At 34.5% G+C, this 17,172-nt stretch overlaps 1 protein-coding gene and 2 long non-coding RNA genes across 5 annotated transcripts in view; 1 reads left to right on the forward strand and 2 right to left on the reverse strand.

Annotated features, from left to right (window-relative positions):
* LOC126966184 (cerebellar degeneration-related protein 2-like) overlaps positions 1 to 17,172 on the forward strand; it is a 92,327-nt gene that overhangs the window by 23,800 nt on the left and 51,355 nt on the right. The window lies entirely within an intron of this gene.
* LOC126966418 (uncharacterized) lies at positions 742 to 6,047 on the reverse strand. 2 transcript variants are annotated; one of them, XR_007729734.1, is made up of 5 exons: positions 5,974 to 6,047; positions 5,655 to 5,907; positions 5,395 to 5,573; positions 3,353 to 3,517; positions 742 to 2,099 (listed from the first exon to the last, which is right to left on the reverse strand). It is a non-coding gene; the product is annotated as an uncharacterized LOC126966418 (long non-coding RNA). The 2 variants fall into 2 exon arrangements; XR_007729729.1 differs by lacking the exon at positions 742 to 2,099 and having other exon boundaries at positions 3,249 to 3,517.
* Positions 7,525 to 10,546, reverse strand: LOC126966411 (uncharacterized). Of its 2 annotated transcripts, none has more exons than XR_007729728.1 (3): positions 10,422 to 10,546; positions 9,644 to 9,836; positions 7,525 to 7,779 (listed from the first exon to the last, which is right to left on the reverse strand). It is a non-coding gene; the product is annotated as an uncharacterized LOC126966411 (long non-coding RNA). The 2 variants fall into 2 exon arrangements; XR_007729727.1 differs by lacking the exon at positions 10,422 to 10,546 and adding an exon at positions 9,896 to 10,400 and having other exon boundaries at positions 9,644 to 9,819.

The raw sequence follows: 17,172 nt of genomic DNA on the forward strand, positions 1-17,172 counted from the left end.
ATATACTAGCGTATAGACGAACATCTATAAAGGATATATAGCAAGATAGAAAAGGGAATCAAATCTATGGGTACAAGTCAAGACAAGTGGTAAATTTTTAATACTAAACCCTTAGATAATTTAAACGTTTAGATAGACTGACAGCTGTGAAAACGTCGAAAAAATTGAGGTTAACAGTTAACCTTTATTTTGAGCAATGCACGCACACTAAAGTATAATAAGCTCGGCCTGTCTTCATCGGTAGTCTACAAGTAAGAGGTTCTGTCTAGAAGTAAAAAAAAATATCTAAGAGTCCAAATTGGTCACACTGTCATTATCAGGCTGCCTGGTGGTGTACACGATAGTATATTCTAAGTCTATCATATTAACCTGTCTCCCTACCAGTGCATGAGACAGAAAGAAAAATTAAGAAGTCTATTCGCACAGTTTTTTTTTTGTTATTGGTACCAGGCGACCATAAGTGAAGTAGAGATAATAATATAATATTATTGAAGAGTGATGGGTGACGCCTGTCTTACAATGGTTCCCCTTTGCTAGTTAGACAGACGTGTAGCTACTAGATACAATACCTTCGTGTATAGCTTACTAACTTAACTATCTTGAAAAAATGATAACTTTTGCGTCGTTCGTGTTGTTTTGTAAGCATAATATATAAAGTTACTATGATTACGTAATATTATGTAGATATGCTGCTTGGAAATTTGCAAGATACATATCATGGTATTGCAGCAAGCACGTAGAGAATACAAGATTACACCCACACGGGCCGTATGCCATCGTAATAACAGTTTATGAGAACTGATGTGTCCATTTACATCCATTAGTATCGTAGAAACGAATCTAAATGACAAACGAACGGATCTCAGTATATATCTATCTGTATAACGTAAATTAATTAATGATATAATAGGTGACAACATTTTTTGTTTATTTTTTTTCATTTTATTTTCAGGCATTACCCATAGATATACAAACAATCTTAACTTAAATTAAATTACTTACATAACATTGTTGAGTTTTATTTGATATAAATTAAATTACAGTTTAAAACTTAAGATATGTCATAATCACAATTAAAAGGAAAATAATTAATAATAATAATAATTTAAATTCAGAAAAAAAATCCATACTAATATAAACTTAGAATGTACAACAAACAGCCCGACATTGAATGACCAATTTTGATTTTCCAATGTGTGTGTTACTGTGACCACTTGGGTTTAATATGTAAAACTTACTTATTTTTTAAGTAGACTAATCAGTCTGTTCACGCGCGCCGTAGGCGCGTGGAAAATGATGTTCATGGCAATATGCCCTACGCCCCAAATTTCTACCGCTGGACATGGATATGCTCAGGTCTTCGGGTGAGAAAATGGATGATTCCCATTGATATTGTCTTCTTCTTTTTGGTAAAAAATGTAGCTAAAAGCGGCCCTTGCTATCGAGCCTCGTGACAAAATACGGAGTGATCAGCCGGGTAGCGGATCGAGTACGTCCTTATTCTGTTCAACAACCCGCGGCAGAAGATCCCGCGGTAAGAGGTGGCCGTCAGGTGGCCGTCAGGTGGCCGTCAGGTGGCCGTCAGGTGGCCGCGGGTGCCAGAGGCTCGCGTGAACATGGCGACGGCGAGGCGCCTAATGAAGTCGTCCAGGCTCTCTACTCCTAAGTCCCTCTGTATCGTGGTGTTCCTCACGTACCAAGCAATGCGTAGTAGTAGTCGTACAGCTACCACCCTAGCTGAGGACCTAGGAGGCAGCTATCCGTACTCGAAACTGACGATCTTTAAGAAAGCTGGCGACTGTCTTGACCAACGGTCGGGGGGCTGAAGTCTGGCAGACTTAATAGGTCAATCCAAGCCAAACACGGTCCTTTTCCATATCCAGAAATACTGCGACGGCACACTCCCGCTTATTGTGGGCTGCCGTGAGGTAGTGCAGTACTCTGGATAGCTGTAGTGTTGCAGTTGTACGTGTAGTGAGAGGGAGAGACAGCTGGAGTTTTTCAATCACCTTGGAGACGGGGGGAGGCAACGTGATGGGCCGATCGCTTTCGGCTCGAAGCGTCCTTCCCGGGCCTTGGTAATATCCTTCTATCGAGTCCTGTATTGAGATTGTCGCGGAATGGGATAAATTGAAATTTGTACAATTTAACTTCCAGAAGACTTCAGTTTGCGTGGTTACCACTAAAAAAACCTCATTTGTCGTATCATCGCTCTTCTCATCGACAAAAATTCCCATAAAGCCTCGCCTTCTATCGTAATACTGGGATTCTCGAGTGATTGCCAATTCCGCGGTCACCTGGAGGGCAAAGCCTTCGCTTCGAAGAAAGTGGGCGTCATAATGGCGCTAGAATGTGGGTTGGCTTGAAATAGAGCACGTCTATATTTCAAGCCAACCCACATTCTAGCGCACTACAAAGCGCAGGTCTGGCCACATATGGAGTATTGCTGTCATCTCTGGTCTGGCGCGCCCAGTATCAAATCGATCCATTTGATCGCATGCAACGCAGAGCAGTTCTAATTGTCGGGGACCCAGTGCTCTGTGAACACTTGGCGTTCCGTAGAGACGTCGCTTCATTGTGTGTCTTCTACCGCATTTATCACGGGCAGTGTTCCGAAGAGCTGTTTCACCTGATTCCTGCCGCTGAATTCGACCTTCGTACGACACGCCAAAAATTAGGATACCATCCCCACATCTGGATGTGTGGCGGTCCTCCACAGTGCGGTTTTAAAGTAACTATCTTCCACGTACTACAAAGCTGTGGAATGAACTTCCTTATGCGGTGTTTTCGAGACAATACTACTTGGATACCTTCAAAAAAGCACGTACACCTTCCTTAAAGGCCGGCAACGCTTCTGTGATTCCTCTGGCGTTGCAAGAGAATGTGGGCGGCAGTGATCACTTAACACCAGGTGACCCGTACGCTCGTATGTCCTCCTTTTTCATAAAAAAAGCGTACGATGGAGAAGAACATCTCTAACGGAGATATAGTAAGAACGAAGAGGAAAGCGAATCTATTGTTTTTGCTCATCAGCCACTCTTGGAATTAGCTCCTTGGTATTATGAATCCCGAGTTGTTTTGCCCGTTCTTCTCAGGTCTGAGGCATACTTTTTGGAGTGGGTGGTAGTTTTGGACTTTCAATAAGTGATATCACATCCTATTTTGAATTAAAATATTAAACTACTAGCACGCAAATTGGACATGTATTAGGATGTGGGGTTCTCTATAATATAATCGTATATTCTAAGTCTGCACAATATAAAACTCCTCTGCTTTTTTATTTATTTTTAACATTGGAAATAATATATTATGTGTACTCAATGTTATACTAATTATAATATTACGTCCATACCATCCTGAAACTAATTGTGCCTAGATAAGTACAGCCATCTTGAATCCATGGTATAGCTCGGGAATTCCTTATGCGCGTACACTTTATGGAAATGATTTTGATCCGTAACCGAACCACTATTGTCAATTGCAATTGTATATCCGGGTTTCTTACGCTCGGAAGTCGCTAAAATAAAAAAAAAAAAACGAATTTTGTAGATGGCCGATTAGATTATGTAGTAGAAAAAGTGATAAATTTGGTTTTACATAGTTTGGAGTGAAGAGATTTGTGGTCAGCCACCTCATGACGGTCATCCAGTCCCAACCATGAACAATTAGAGCTGTGTCATCGCCATAAGTTATAATTTAAATTTAAATTATCAGAATCAGTACATTGGCGAGTGTGAAAGGTTATATTCAAAATACAGTGAGAAATGTTAGCTGGACTCTTTTCCATTTCAGTTAACTTTGGAGGTTAAACTGAAGATATAATATATGACGACCATTTTTATATTATTAAATGACATTATTATTAAAACTTTAACCAACAACCAACTTTATTAGCAAAGACAATCACATTTGCCAATAAATTATATTCTCCCATGTGTGATCATACAATCAATATGATATGAATATGATGCTTCAAATATTAAGAGATTCGTTTACCTTTTTTTATAATAATAAGGGACGAGACAAGCAGGATGTTCAGCTGATGGTAATTGATACGCCTTGCCCATTACAATGCAGTGCCGCTCAGGATTTTTGAAAAACCCAAAAATTCTGAACGCGACTACAACTGCGCTTGTCACCTTGAGACATAAGATGTTTAGTCTCATTTGCCCAGTAATTTCACTAGCAGCGCCCTTCAGACCAAAACACAGTAATGCTTACACATTACTGCTTCACGACAGAAAAAGGCGTCGTTTTGGTACCCATAATGTAGCCGGCAAAACCTGTGCAAAAGAGCCTCCCACTCGTAAATCTCCTTAGTCGCCTCTTACGACACCCTTGGGCCGGGACTTCCCTATTCTATTTATGTCCCGGGGAAGTACAGGACTATCTGCCTCCTTTATGTCGTATCATTGTGTTAGGCTACCATACCCAAGGGGTACCCAACAGGGTATCTATTTCAAAGAGTTTGCAGTCCGTTTGTCTTTCTGTCCGTCCAACTGTCTGTCAGCAGCCTGTATCTCATAAACCGTAATAACTATATAACTGAAATTTGATTGTATTAGTATTGCCGCGATAATAACAATTTAAAAACCATGATATCGTAAAATATTCGCAATGTAAATAAAAAAAAGAGTGTGTGTACTTATGTACACGCGTTAGAAGTTATACTTCTTTGGCGTATGAATAAATCAAATTTTAACAAATAAGTTAAATTATTATTTTATTATTTAAGGTTAATATTAACAAGTATAGATTTTTTTTTTTTTTATTTATACATAACTTTAGTTAATATACCAGAAATAAAACAAAACGAAAGAAAAATATTTTTTACATAATAATTTTTAATTAACGATGTAAATAAATTATACATACTAACCTCAAATCTATAAATGCACTCAAAACAGTTTATTCAAATCAGTTTTATCACTAATATTCAATATATATATATATATAGATATACTAATAAATTATTAGTAAATACTATCACCGTCGTATATGAAATTGATTTAATATAAACACCAAAATAATATTTATTTATTCACACTCTTTAATTGTACTGTTACGAAACACGTGTTCTAAATATAAAAATACTAGAATATACAACTTGAACATAGTTATCGATTTTCATGCCACTTAGAACTAACTTCACGACGTAGAATTCAGGTGTCGGTGTGCGCGCGCATCGTAAAAATTCACTCTCATCATTTTTCTCCATCGCGCCAAAAGAAGTACAACTTCAAAAAAACCTTTTAAAAATGTATTAATGTTATATTTTTAAAGATGGTACGGATTACTTTGTGTGAGAGTCAGTTTCGCACTTGACTGGTTTATTTTTATTATTTAACTGTTGGAATATTTTATTTATTTTAACATTTGGGATTGTTTGTATACCTGGATGTCCTCGTTCAAACAAGTTCTTACTTCCACTGAGTCTGTTCCGTCCCCGTCGTTGAGATAACCCAGTTAGTATGTAATACATAATATCAGATACTTCGGTTTCATCGGGCACATCTTGTTCATTGCTCTGCATGGGTTGAAGTAAATATATTTTTACAACATCATCTGTGTTCCTAGATGGATTCATATACAAATAATTTTAATAAACAGTTAACAAGATGAACATTACTAATTGGTTACAATAAATGCCTTACGATTCTGTTTCGAACCTTTGTCTTCTATAATACTCATTTTTTATATTCAATACTTTGTTTTTCGATACTTGTATCGGATCTTTAGTTTTGCATGCTTCGTAGCGTTTTGTTTTTATATAGAACAGCCGGGGTAAAACTTTCAACATGTTACAAATATCGTTATAAGTGTGGTAATCCGAACACGTTCCATCCATATTTGAGATACAGTCACTAACTGCATTGTTTTGAAAGGTAAGCCAAAGAAGTAATGAAACTGAAAATGAATTTGTTTCGTAAAATAATGCAGTAATTTCGTAAATTGAATATAGTGGGAACTTACGGAAATGTATTAAAAGCATTTTGCACAGATGTCAAGTGTTATAGCAATAACAAGTACGTGTGCTTATTTAAGTCTGCCACATTATTAATTACGATTTCACACCGAAATGGTTTGATTGAAAAATTACAGCATGATCGTTAATTATTATTACTGAGTTAGCCACAGTTCTTATTTAAAATATATAGTTATATGTTTAGTCTAGAATTTAGCTTTTATATATATAGATTTGAAAGGAGTAGTTTAACAAGCGATTCAATTCAGCAGGTGAAAGCTTGTCAAACTAAAAATGTTTGCTAAACTTAAAAAATTTGTTCGTCGATATATACCTAGGTATGCTTTTACAATGGAATGGAGCGACCGCCCTCAGGCTATTTAATTAATAAATCTTATTGTAACGTTGGTATTTATGTTTGGATGCGTTGTAGATTTTAACGTTATAAATATAAGTTCTAATAAAAATATTTAAATATTAATAGTTAGGTGACAGCAAAAGGTTTACAACTACTTGAGATGCACATGGGATTGTACAGTTATTGTCGTAAATGTAATAAAGATAAGTATTAAAATATAAATATAAGAACACAAAGTATTAAATCGTTGTGTGTATCGTCTCACCATAACACTGAAATAAAACTTTGTCGTATCGTAATCTTATCGTATCGTCGTATCGGTTCAAAACACAGTTTAAGGAAGCTGATTGCATAGTGAACCGTTGTACGTGAAAGAAAGAAGCAGAAAGTTGCTCGACACCGCACTGGAGAGGAACCTTACACATTCAAACGGTGAGTGTGGAAACAGATCCTCGGAACGTTATCATTATCAAGTGTAACAATACGAAATATATGAGTTTTATAATATACTAATGGTAAATAAATTAAGTACTCTGGGTAAATTAAGATCGCGCTCACTTAGGTAGATGACTCGTGCCGACGTTACTACGAGCGATATAGAATTTCAACATCCACAAAATAAAGAGCTCATTGTTCACTGACCGAACCTAATTTTATTTTATTTTATTTATCTTTAATTTAAAAAATTTAAACCGATTGAAAAATCTCAAAAATTACTTACTCAGTAAAATACAAATAAATCGCAGTAAAGATACTTTATATTTTTAATACGTTGTGTAACAATTAGATTCTATTTGAGCCAGAAAACTTGTTAGATTAAACTTATTTTCAATTAATTAATATAGTTATTGTACGTGTATATTAATACGAAAGATTTTCTATATTTGTATTTTCGTTTAAAATTAAAAAACAAATCTACTTGAATTGCAATAATGCATAGGTAAACATCGTACCCAATGTTTATTTATTTAGTTGGGCAACTAACAAATTAAACTCTTTGCATGCTTAATCTTAAAATATAATAGTAATATTGAAAAGAGTTAATTCACTTATACAGTATATAAATACTTATATACTATTTTATAGGTTCGTTTACAACACATTGCTGTTAAAAAGAGGAAGGCGTTACATTTTTATATCAAATTCAGCCTAAAAGAATTCAGGACGAGTGACTAGTTTAGAAATAAAACAAATTGAAGCATTCACTATATTATGATATATTTTATTAACTGAATGACGACTCTTGTCAATTATTACACCGAAAACATGTGCTTCTGATTGGCTTTCTGATGAGTGCAAGCTCCGTAATGGACTATTGTAAGGTTTCTGTGGATTGCCTTGACAACTTCAAAATCGCACCTGTTGAAGTAGGTGAAGCCATCGCTGCCACATACTGGCTTCCTACCGTAGGCGCAATGGGGCTGCCCGTTCTGTGGTAGACTCAATAACAGGGCTACTGAAAAACAAAACACAAGTTACTGAAGTGTCCGTTAACACTTCACTTTATTACCTATCATATACTCTCGAATCAGAGGAGAATCAAAGTCACCGGCAAAGACATTCAAGGTTTTATATTTTATAAGCATAAGGGATGAGACGAGCAGGACGTTTAGCTGATGGTAATTAATACGCCCTGCCCATTATGGTGCTGTGCCGCTCAGGATTGTTTAAAAACCCAAAAATTTAAGCGGCACTACAATTGCGCTCGTCACCTTGAGACATAAGATGTTAAGTCTCATTTGCCCAGTAATTTCACTAGCTACGGCGCCCTTCAATCCAAAAAATAATGCTTACACGCTTACTTGTGGTACTCATAGTTTAGCCGACACCCTGTGATGCCCTGTGCAAAGGATCCTCTCACTGGTAAATTCCCATAGTCGCCTCTTACGACACCCTCGGGACTTCCCTGATCTTTTTTTGCCCCAGGAAAGCACAAGGCTATGTGGTGAGTTTGGTTCTATAGTATTTGACTCACGTTAGATGCAGGTATAGTATTATTGCTGCTTTATATCGTCCACACGGACGACTTCGCGGACACCAGCGTCTTGTTTGTAATCTGTCTGGCTGTCCACGTAGTGTTCATACCAAAAAGATGGTCAAAGCAGTATGGAAAAGAATTCGAAGAAATCCTGTACGCAAGCAAAAGATTTTATCTCGGGAGATGAAGATAGCATCAAGAACCATGTCGCGTATTTTAAAAGATGACTTATAACTTTCAGCCTATAAGAGACGTATCTACTGGTCATTTTTTATCTGATAAAATAAAAAAGAATAGGGTGGTAAAATCGAAACAACTACTGAAGCGGTACTTAGTTTACGGAAGAGATTTTTTTTACAATTGAGTAACATTAGCAAACGCAATGACCGTATTTATGCTCAAAGCTCTGAGGAAGCTTCCCAATTAGTCAACAGAGTGCAACGTGAGCACTATCCCACTTCAGTGATGGTTTGGTGGGGTATTAGCTATGAAGGAGTGACTGAGCCATACTTTTGTGAAAAACATAGACACAAGTCTATCAAGATACTATTCTTGAGAAGGTAGTGAAGCCCCTTTTCAATAACCAAGAGTGGTCCTTCCAGCAAGACTGCGCCGGGTCATAAAGCTCGGTCTACGGAGTCTTGGTTGGTAACGAACATTCCCATGGAAAGAGTGCGTGCTTCTATAATTGATAAACATCGTGCCTCAACGTTAACAGGACTGTATTGCAGCCAATGGAGAACACTTCGAACTAGCTTTTTATATGTTAAATTGTTTTATATTTATGAATTATAACACACTGTAAAAGTAATAATTGTTATTTGCAATAGAAATTTTCCCTTTTCTTTGTTTCTGTATTTGTGGCATGACTAGGCAATTCCGCAGTAATCAAAAGATTATTACATACATACATACATTATTTACATTGTTCAGATGCGTGTACTATATAATATAATTGAGAATAATTTTATTAGTCACATTGTTACTGTTTGAATGTGTTATTAATTACTAATTTGAATTGTTATTCAGAATGACTTAATATAATGTCATCGAAAAGGATTTAATTGTATGCGCTAACTAGGCGCTAGATGTATGTGACCTTTATGTTCTGCCTGGTTGGTTACAGTCGTGCAAATTAACTGAAGAATGAACTTTTTGACTTCAATAAAAATCCTTTAAAAATTAACATTTTAACTTCAATAAATCCCGGGACCACTCGATTATCACAAGTATTATATTTCCTTTCTATTAGATTGGTAACCTCTGTTGTAAAGGTTTACCTTTCGTAAGCAAACAAGACTTCTTATAAATTATTTAATAATTATTTCAATCTGTTACTCACTTGCCAAAACTACAATCATTGTAGTACTCTCTGTAGTAATTTAACAACTTCCAATCAAAACATATAATTGAAAATTGTTCAACAATTCCACGGTATAATATATTCAGTACTAACATAATTCATCGTATATTTCCATGACCGACGCATAATAAATTAATTTTTTTGTTTGAGTTTGGCTGTAAATTATTGTGAACTGTAAATATGGAAACGAAATTAATAGAAAACTTAAATAATAACTTTAATATTACTTACAAGTGTAAGCGTACACTTAGAAGGCCGAAAACGCTCCTGTGATTCCTCTTGAGTTGCAGGAGAGTATGGGCGGCGGTAATCGGTAATATCATTAAGTGGATTGCCTGACAGGCCCGATTATTGATCAACATTAATGTCGTGATTCGAAAACACTTTACAGAAAATAACACCTGTATGGATAATTACACTGAAGAAAAAATATAATTTGGAAGTCTTTTTCTTTAACACTATTTTGTCAAATAGTGATGTCACTTAAGCCTAAAAATCTTTTTTCTTCATTTTTTAGGTAAATCCCCGTAAAAATTTACATTTACCCGGTGTCATGTAATAATGTGAGTTATGAAAGCCTACATCACAGAAGTATAGAATAAAGTCAGTATCACTATTAGTTAATTATTTCATAAGTATATTATATTGTAAACACATTTTTATATATTTTTAATTGAAGACAAGGCCAATTAAAGTATTGCAAACAAATATTGATTCAGATATTACAAATGATACAAACAACAATATTACTTAATACCTGCACTTCGAGACATTTTGTTACGAGTATCTATACGAATGGTGTCTCAGATTAACTTTTGAAAATAGAACAGTTTGAACAGCCGTCCACTAACGATAACATGTCGCACCGCACACGGCACACGGCACATGGGCCGCCACGTGTTACCTGTTGCCACGCCGCGCCGGCCGGTGAAGCCTTACCTAATAATGATAAGTTTACATTATTACAATAATGATACAAGTACAATGCTCTTTCTAATTCATTGCTTTGTTATAATAAACCTTGACCTAATACAATTGGACGAGCCATATGAACGACACAGTGGTTAGTGACTAAGTGCCTATTGAGCTATAAAAGTCTCGGGATCGAATCCCGGTAGGTGCAGACATTTAATGATGAATATAGACGTTCCTATGTGATTATGAATGTTTATAAAGTATGAATATGGTTATCTTGCAGCCATAATATGGGCTATATAGGAGTTTGGAGCAAAATAATTTATGTAATATTAAAAAATCTTTAATTAAAGACATGAATGAAATATTTGATCACAATTATATAATTTTCTATAAATATGAGAAATATGAATTTTTCTAAATGGCTATCTTATCGAATAATTGATTACACATTAGGTACACAGATTATATAAACTCTAACATTATTTAATCAATATTAATATTTTTGATTAACTAATAAAACGCCGTACAAACTACTCACCATCACTACCTGAGTAGGTACCTAGTAGATAAATGAACATAACATAATGAACATAAATATAATAAGCTTACTTCTTGTCAAAACCTTTTTGGAGCTCAGTAAATGTAAACTTTAACATTGCAAGTGTTTCCCACGCCTTACTGCCTTACCTGCCACCTGCAGCCTGTAATATAAAGGTATTGAAATAAATGTTCGTTATACAACTATCATTATGGCCTTTAAAGGTTACTCCTGGCCCGGCCCCAGCCTATCGGAATGCTCTCGATTGCAAAACGGTTTATGAAGACAACAACAAAAAGTTATTCAGGTGTATTATACGTAGGTACGTACTATGTAACTATACATTTATAATATACATTTACATACTTGATACATATTTTATTTACTTTTTATAATAATAATAATAATAATAATATATTTATTTGCAAAAAACATAGTATACAATGGTGTTTAAATTTAAATAAATAATAAGAGCTTACATGTTTTGCCAGCACTATTCCTAGCATGCAAATATTTAAACACAATGAATATAATCAGAATTTCATTTCCATAAAGTCCTTAATACTATAAAAATTATAATCATTTAGCCAACTATATAGCTTATTCTTGAATAATCTAGAATTTAAATTTTTTATGCTACTCGGTAACTTATTATAAATACGAACACAATTACATACACAACTTTTATTATATTTGGTAATTTTTGGAACATCATGAAGAAGGAGTCTTTGTGGATCACGTCGTTTCCGCGGATTTAGATCATTAGCTGATTTAAACAATTCTTTATTTTTTTTTACAAACATACATATCTCGAAGATGTAAAGCGACGGCAAAGGTAACAATCCTAGTTTTTTAAATATGGGTTGACACGATTGCTCAGGATGCATCCCGTACATTGCCCTAATACACTTTTTTTGAGCAATAAATGCTCTCTTGATATCTGTGCTGTGTCCCCATAATATAAACCCGTAGCGCAGTACTGATTCTACATGTGCGTGATAAGTCATTATAGCAGTTTTTAAGCTTGTTACTCTTTTGACTTGCTTAAGCGCATATACGAACTTATTTATTCTCTTACATATATTATCTACTTGCTCTTTCCAATTGAAGTTCTCATCTATTATTACTCCTAGAAACTTTGTATGTGCTTCTTCTTTAATTGTCGTTATTTTTAGTTGTATATTGTATTTAGGATTATAACATTTATTGAAATTGATATATACGGATTTATTAAGATTTATTTTCAAATTATTTATATCAAGCCATTGTATTAATTTATTTATAGTGTTATTAATTTCAATCTCATGATTATTGATACAGTTATTATTTTTTTCAGACGCTACAACGATTGTGATATCATCAGCAAATAACACACATTGATGTTTGGTTATGTTAATAATATCATTTATATATAATAAGAATAGGATAGGGCCCAGCACACTTCCTTGTGGAACGCCACATTTATTGTGCTTGTATTCGGACAAGAAAGGGACCATATCTCCATTGTCATCTATCTTATCAATAACGACACATTGTTGCCTGTTGCTAAGATATGATGCTATCCACTGAAGTGTAGGACCCCTGATACCGATTAATTCAAGCTTATCTAGTAGCAGATTGTGGGAGACTAAGTCGAAGGCTTTCGAGATATCAAAAAATAGTGCAGTAGTTAGATTGCTATTGTTGATACTTGTAACTATAGACTTTACAAGAGTGAATAGCGCTAATGAAGTGGACTTATTTTTTTGAAAGCCAAACTGTTCGTTGCTAATTATATGAAATTTTTCGCAATATTCGCTTAATCTTCTGTACATGCACTTTTCATATATCTTAGACAATATGGGTATCAAAGTTATTGGACGATAGTTATTAATATTACATTTTTCACCTTTTTTAAATAATGGCTTAACCAATGAATATTTCAGGGCGTCAGGAAAAGTGCCCGTCTCAAACGATGTATTTATTAAATGTGTTAAAATGGCAGTTAATTGATTAGCACACTCTTTAATAATTTTGGTGTTGATTTCATCATAACCTACAGAATTGGAGTTAGTTAAAGACATTATTTCTCGTCTAACCTCATTTTCTGTCATGGGTTTTAGGAACATTGAGTTTACATGGGCACTAATATTATATGATTTTTTAATACTTTTTTGTGTTGTTTTATGTGTTAAGTTAATGTAGTGATTGTTGAAGGCAGTAGCAATATCAACGGGTTTTGTTATTGTCGTGTTGTTAACTATAATTTTTTCTATGTTTCCTTTGCAGTTTGTGTCTCGTATTTCATTTTTAATTACTGCCCATGTGGCTCTACATTTATTATCATGTTTGTTTATATACTTAATGTTTTCATTTTTTTTTGAATTCACAATACATTTTTTTAGAATATTAGAATATGTCTTATATCTATTTTTATTACTAGTATTTTTATTTTTATAGTATTTACATCTTAGTTTACGTTTATTCAAACAACTTTTTTTTAAGCCTTGACTTATCCAGTTTTGTTTATTTTTATTTTTGTTAATTATTTTGTTAATTATTTACTTGTTGTAATCATATAAAATATAGTAAATATTATAATATTATAATATCTAACAGTGCCATAAAAAGCAATATAAACATTTATAAATAAACATACATGGGGATACTCTATCACTAGCTATAGGTACATAATATATTGTGCAAAGCCTTCGAAGGAAGTACAATATACTATATATTATACCAATATTGATATGTCAATGTGTGCGTTAGCAAGTGGTTTAATATTTAAAATACTAAGCAGCTAATGACAAGCGTGGGTGACTGTTTACGACCTGACAATCAAAATCGGTTACAGAACCAATAGATTCGATTCCCTCTTCAATCTTGCTGTATCTCCGTTATAGATGTTCTTCTCTCTCGTACGTTTTGTTTGTCTATACGCTAGTATATTATAAGTGTATTTGTATTATATTACACTTCTACAAAGGAGGAAATTCCTGGCGACGAAATAAACTCGCATTAGATGAGAGTTAGATTGGTTCATCGCCCCGAAATAAAGCCCCGTCACTAACTTGTTAGAACCACTTACGAGAATATAATATTGAGTTCTATAAACATGAATGACGTGACTCTATTGGTGAGGCCCTTTTGACTGAGACAATGGTCGGTGAGATCGTCCGACTAAACTTTGTGAAGTACAAACTCAAAATTAGGATGTCTCTACAATTTCCTTCTCCAAAAATTAACTAATCATTTATCAACTAATGGGAAGGAAATATTGTGTGTAGGTCTGTTTTGAATATTTCACTTATTTTTGTTGGATCTGTCTGTTTGGGGTTTACATGGTTAAGCCTTTATCACTTGTTGAAGTTCTCTAGCACAAACGAAAATATCACAAAAAGATAAAACAGAGAAACACAGATAATGATGTTATTAATCTTATTTAATTATTTATTGAGCCATGACGTCATAACCGGCCGCCATGACACCTACGATCGTTTTCGTTTTCGCATAATTCAAAGTGGATTTATACAAAAAAACATTGATTCACACTACAGATTATTTATTAAAAAGTTTTTTTTTCGGAAGAAGTAGATTAAGCTAGTTAAATTAATTATTAATTATTTAGACCTAACAATGAAAAAATGTGTCATCTCGTTGTATTACCTCGTTTATATTAGTATAAGATAATGAACAACTCGTGTTAGTAACACAATACGGTTGATTGTAAGATGTAAACTTATCTAGCTCGTTAATTTAACTGCAGCAGTTATAGCTATGGTCTTTATGCAAGCGAAATTATTCACAAATCATTGTCAGTTGTTATCTGTTGGAGATAGTTAACCCTACAGCCATCGTGGCCCGCTCCTCACGATTTCAGGTAATGCTGCTTATGTGAAGCCTCCAGCGCAAGTATTTATTACTAATGGTGAGTTTATGTTATGGGTTGTTTATCCCCAAATGTAAGAAAACTGTTAGAATTAAAACTTATACAGGCAATGAAGAAGAGACGTAAACTGTTTGAAGAGTTGTTACAGTGAGCTTTGGTTTGATACTATTTTTGAATATTACACTGTAAATCGGAGCAATTTGGCATTCTTGTCACTTTTTGTCTCGCGTCACACGTTCTGTGTCTGAAAGCGGACTGTACGGGAATCAAACGTAATTTTGTAAGTAGAGGACACTTGACCGCTGCGCACTTCAAGGGCAAAGCTTAGCGGACGAGTTATTGATGGACTATTCTTCTAGAGGCTTAAAATATATTTGGTAATAGAAATCCCGTTCGATACAGAACCCTGAAAATAAACCAACGTGTAGTTATCTTAAGGCTTAAACGGGCACAGCTTAGATGTTCTGATTTCCGATCGAAAGTTAGAAACGATGCCAAGTCACGATCTCACCCAGTATAAAATGCTAACGAGGATTTAACGAAAGTGAACAAACTCTATTGTTAGATACAGTACAGGTGTCGGGCGGCTGATGGTACGATGGTTGATATGACACGTCACACCCACCACGTGTGTCGTAACGTACGAGTAGTACTCGTGCTAACAGCTAAAACAATCATATTATGTTCTCTTAGTCGAAACATGTTTCATAATGTTTCCGATAATATCTCCTCAATGAATAATAGGTGTTTCAATATCTGTGTAATGTGACTACCAGTGACTGGAGGCTTCTTTGCACAGAATGTGTGCCACTTGGAGCACATTTACTCATGTGCCACTGCGGCCTTCTTCACTACTTTCTGTCGTAAAGCAGTAATATGTACACATTGTGTTTTGGTTTGCATACGATATTTAATTATTACCTAAATATTACTCACTGTGACATTTCATTAAAAATATATTAGCGTTACGATTTTAACAATAAGGGAAAAAATTACAAGTGTGCAAAGAAGAATATACTTACAATATTTAGAAAATTTATCAAAATACAAAAAACCAGCAAAATTTTCGTTCAATTTTTAGGTTAGTTTGGTTGCTACTGAAATAACTGGGCTGTGTCAAGGTGACGAGTTCATTTGCGATGTCGCTCAGAATTTTCTATTTTTCTAAAATCTGGGTACTGAATACTGGGTACTGAATTGTGATACGCAAGGCTTATCCCTCGTTCGACTGGTTATTTTGTCTCAGAAAATATAAAAAAGGTATTCTTGTTGTAACTTATAAGTTTTCAAAGTGGTCTTGTGTAACACTGTTGTAATTTAAAGCCCGATGAAATAAAAAAACGGACTAAACAGTGAGAAACATATAAATTATAAATCTATAACATTGAATCTGTTAGGCCGGATAGGAGGTCAGGGTACGAGAAGGAACGAAAAAAGATATGTGTGGCGCGGCGAGTGAAAGAATATGTCCGTTTGGTGTCCTTCGTTGAATGTGGTCACGGCGTAAGTTTTTACAGGTTTTTTTAGGTCAAGACTTGCGTTGCCGGACCTTGAAGTGGGAATACCTATGCTCTAAGCTGTCATAATCTGTTCGGTAATGCTGCAGCAGTTGATTCAACAAAGTGGCTGGGCGAGGCAAAAAGTTTCTATCAAGCCGCGCGCTTGTAAAATACCACACGTCAACATGATGCGGGTGAAATGGACCCATATAATTTAAAAATTAAGGAAGCATCGTACAAGTACAAGTTTATATTAATTATAAACTTAAGTTTATACGATGTTTATACAAAAATATTGAGGTGCTAAGATATGGGAGTCAAAAGAAATAAATTATTATAATTTATTCAATAATAAGTCATCTTGCACTAACGGAACTAATCATTGCGCAATTGACATCTACATTAATTGACATGACAGTAATTTTTTATATGGATTTTCGACACCATCAAGCTATCTATACCTACTCAAATCAGTAATTCAGTAGTAATTCAAAATAAGAATCAATAAGCTTATTATCGTTTTTTGATACTAAAATCAGTAGGTAAGTTATCTTTAAAAGATTCGATACCTGCTTGAAAATATAATGAATTGTAAATCCTCAATTATTAGCTGCTGGCCAACCTTTCACACATATATTATATTATCTTTTAGCAGACAGTAATATTAGGCATAGACCTAAGA

The sequence above is a fragment of the Leptidea sinapis genome, chromosome 1, assembly GCF_905404315.1.
Source record: "Leptidea sinapis chromosome 1, ilLepSina1.1, whole genome shotgun sequence".
Lineage (NCBI taxonomy): Eukaryota > Metazoa > Arthropoda > Insecta > Lepidoptera > Pieridae > Leptidea > Leptidea sinapis.